Here is a 4573-nt window from a genome sequence, read left to right on the forward strand (position 1 = left end):
TTTTGTACCCAGGATAAGTCTCTAATTAACTGGACTATAAAACACTGATAAAACTAAACTAGCTAGATTTAAGAGTGTTTTCATATATAACCTTTCTGCTGAAGTGCGTCTATTACATTTAAAAATGAATACTATGAGGGCTGGAGAGATAGTTCAGCAGTTAAGAGCACAGGCTGCTCTTCCAGATGATGGGGGTTCAGTTCCCAGCACTCACGTTATGGCTAACAACCTTCTGTAACTCCAGTTTCAAGGGATCCATTGCCCTGCCCTCTTCTGGCCTCCATGGGCATGGCACACATGAGTATACTTGCATACATGCAAGTGAAGCACTCATACACATAAAATAAACATAAGTGAATCAAAATAATTATAAAAAATAAGTGTTATGTAATTTAGTACATCACAAGAATTTCAAATGATCCAGCCACTAAGACCTAGTTTGTGATTTGTACTTACCTAAATATACTTGGAACAACTGATGTCAATTTCCTTTTGTGAAACCTCTCAAATAAACCTTTATTCACAACCAGGTCATTGTTAATAGAAATTAGAAAACTATAACTCAGCATACACATTGACTGAACTGAAAACCTATATATCTGTGTTCTTAAAACTTATTGTGTCATGAGCTGTATTAATAATACTCATAAAAATGCATACACATCAACTACCCCACGGCTCTTCCCATTTCTTTCTGTACCTCAAAGCAATTGAGTCATTTCCTTTCTTCAAATAGCCCTGCAAAGCCTTTTCTTCTATTGGAGCCAACTTTTGAAAGTCCCTGGCCGTCTTCCTCCTCGTTCCATTGTCCTCTCTATTCTGTACCCTTAGAACAAATGTCTGAATTATTACAGCCCAACATTTCACTTTGTTTCCTTTTGCTAATATTCCCTTGCTTTGGGGGAACTTCTCACTTTTTTCCTTAAGTCCTTTGTCAATACATTGCTTTATTAAGCTTTTTTATTTTGTAAGCTGCTATGGTTCTTACAAGTATACCATAATAACCTGTACTAAGAACACTACATGTCAGTACTAATCCAGTCCCTGTGGGCCAAGAATCATTGTGATGTCTCAGTTCTATTAGGGCCCAATTGCATGAAATGAGTCAAGATTTGAAGCTACTTCACCCATCAGCATGACTTATCCTATCTCAGGACCATGCTGTCTGCCTCCCCCAGGATAAAATCTAGAGAACACACCACCTGGCCTTTCTACCAAATCTCTGGCTCTATAACTTCCTCCTTTTCCTTCTGACTCATTCTCTTTGACATTCCTGCCTCTAGCACCTGCCCACGTTAGGGTTTTGTTGTTGTTGTTGTTGTTGTTGTTTTCTCTCTGCTATCTTAGGGGCTTTTTTTGGTTTTGTATTTTTTTCCCCTCTGTTCAAATTCCATTTCTTCAGATGCCTTCAGGACTCATGTCTCCTTGCTGAAATCTCAGCCTCTCAGCCAACCTCTACTTGACTTGACACAGAATAACTCCACAGCCTCTTATGATCCTTCCTCCTCCCTTTCCCTTCCTCCTCTTTCCTCTTGTAGCCTTCCTTGCCATCTGACTTTTGTCTGTTTATTTGTTTGCTATCTGTTTCTTCCCAGTCAATCATAAGCTTCATCAGACCATGAACTGACTCACTTGCAACCATGCCCGGGTATTTACAGCTGTGCCTGGAGCATCAGAGAGAGTAAGTGACTTCAGGTCAAAAAGTGCTCCCAAGTGTTTGACTTTTGTCTGACTTCTGTCTGTTTATTTGTTTGCTATCTGTTTCTTCCCAGTCAATCATAAGCATCATCAGACCACAAATTGACTCACTTGCAACCATGCCCGGGTATTTACAGCTGTGCCTGGAGCATCAAAGAGAGTAAGTGACTTCAGGTCAAAAAGTGCTCCCAAGTGTTCTTGGTCTAATGTTAGAGCATGCAATATGCAGTCCATTTAAAAATATAATGCTGCTTGCTTTGAGAAGATGTCTACTGTTTAGTCATGAGAGTAGGGATGGATGTTATCAGAGCTCAAGAGGTAATGCTCCAAAGTATAGTATGCAGTATGCTGGCACGGTGATATCTTGAACTCTAAGACCTTAGAAGCAACTTCTGACTTTCTCTTGCTTCCTTCTCCCACAAATCATGCCACAAAAGTTCAGATTCCTCTTCCCTAATGTGGTTCATGGAAACCAAAACCCTTCTTTTCCAAAGTCAGTCATAAAACTTAGGGATAGTTCCCTGACCTTTCCTTCCTTTTGTGTGAGCTGGCCATAAAGCAGTTCTCTAAGCTTCCTTGTCTGGTAGTCAATCATAAGACCCTCTCACCTCAGGAGGAAGGAATGTCACACAGAGATTCCAAGAAGAACCAGAGCAAATGGAACAAATGGGCCCTGCAGTGTTTCCCCTCTCAGTCCATTATCCTTCAGCTACATCCTTTGGTCCAACCAGTTCTCCCTGGCTGTACATTCCTCAGTAGACCAAGCATAAACACAGAGCTTTCTCTGGGTCTTCATTTCTGAAGGCTGCTATGCCTTGTACATCCTCAGTTCATGCTTTTCTTTCGCCAACCTGTCTTTGTTATAAGTGTGACAGGTGATGAATAATCTCACACCTTTGTGCCCCTGTGGTTATCAGGGGAAGGAGGTTCTGAAGGAAGAATGCTTGCTCAAAGAAGAGCAGGAATTTTCTCTTAGCTGCTTCCGCTGGTCACTTCCAAAGAGCAGAGTGGGGGTTTTAGTATCATATTGTAACCCCCAACTAGGCACCTGTGTTAGTCAGTTAAGGCTACCACAGAAAAATGCCACAGGCTGCATGTTTTGAAGAACAGAAACTTATTTTCTCAAAGTTCTGGAGACAGGGGAGACAGGAAGTGAAGATCATACATTTTGCTACATACATTGGGATTCTATCGAAGATTCTCCATTTCCTGGCTTATAGATCAGTACCTTTAGACTGCATCCTCACATGGCTTTTCACTGTTGCGTATTGTGTGTGTGTTACATCTGTGTGTGTCAGAGAGAGAGAGAGAGAGAGAGAGAGAGAGAGAGAGAGAGGGGATGAAGGAGGAGGAGGAAGAAGAGGAGGAGGGTGAAAGAAGAAATGGAAGGGAAGAAGAGGAGGAGGAAGAAGAAAGGAAGCAAGGGAGGAAAGAAGGAAATAGGGTAGGAGGAAGGGAAGAAGGAAGGGAGGGAGGGAGGGGCATCTGTGTGTGTCAGAGAGAGAGAGAGAGAGAGAGAGAAAGAGAGAGAGAGAGGGGATGAAGGAGGAGGAGGAAGAAGAGGAGGAGGGTGAAAGAAGAAATGGAAGGGAAGAAGAGGAGGAGGAAGAAGAAAGGAAGCAAGGGAGGAAAGAAGGAAATAGGGTAGGAGGAAGGGAAGAAGGAAGGGAGGGAGGGAGGGAAGAAGAAGGAAGGAAGGAAGAGAGGAAGGGAGGGAGGGAGGGAGGGAGAAAGGAAGGCAGATTGGTGAGATATAGTTTGATTCACAGAAAAGGTAGCATGTGTGACAGAAGAGCACAAGCTTGTGAACCCAGAAAACCCAGTGGCCTAGACTTTTCTGAGATAATATACCTGAAATCTTTTTAAAAAGTCCTGCTTTCTCTAGACTGGGGAAACATGCTCTTGGAAACTCCTAACAGTATGTGCAGTTTCCCTATTAGGTGTCCCAGAATCTCTTGGATCCATTTACTAATTCAGTCCTCGACCCAGCTTTGCAGGCTATGACCAGCCCAGCCTGGTTTGTGAATGAGGCTTACCTTCCTTTGGAATCACACTGCGTGTGGGGACCAGGGTACTGATCACAAAGACATCTGTTAACTTTCTTATAGACCCTTTCTTTGAGCAGACACACACACACACACACACACACACACACACACACACACACACACACACAAGAAAAAGAAAAGAAAACAGCCAAAGTTTTTTAAAGGACCAAAATAGGGCATTGTGGCAGCAGCATTCCAGAAGCTGAAGTTTCTCCTTAACAGTGGAAATGGTCATATGGATGTTTTTCTAGGAGGTTTTAGGCCATTTAGATTTTCACGTGACTCTAATATATATTTTCATTATTCTCTTTCAACAGACAAAACGAATGAGGCAACTGGCTATCATGACAGCTTGACCAAAGTTTAATATCTGGGAAAGAGGCTAAGGCTGATTCAAACCCAGGCTACTGGCATCCCCACCTCAACCGCACTGCTGTCCTCAGGCCTGCACTGATCTCAGGCAGAAGCAGCAAGCATTTCATATGCAGTTGGACCCTTATTTCAGCCTTTCTGGAGACCACACAGAAGTCCAAAATATCTTTGAAGTACATGATGTTTAATGTTGCTGGTAATTTCACAAAATATAAGTTGGTTTAGAATGTGTCTAATGTTATGGCAAATCTTTTCCTAACCCAATTTTAGCAAATTGTCTACATTCAAATATGTGCTCATTCAACCAAAAACTAAATTATAGGAAAATTTTAATTATAAAAGAGATAAAACAAAGGTTGATAATTAGATCTATAGAAAAGATGATTTGCTTTTGAAAGGGATCAATGTTGAAATAAGCTTTGATTCAAGTTTAATGTTTGATCTTGCTAAAATGA

The sequence above is a fragment of the Nannospalax galili genome, unplaced genomic scaffold (genome assembly GCF_000622305.1).
Source record: "Nannospalax galili isolate Female #2095 unplaced genomic scaffold, S.galili_v1.0 scaffold128, whole genome shotgun sequence".
Lineage (NCBI taxonomy): Eukaryota > Metazoa > Chordata > Mammalia > Rodentia > Spalacidae > Nannospalax > Nannospalax galili.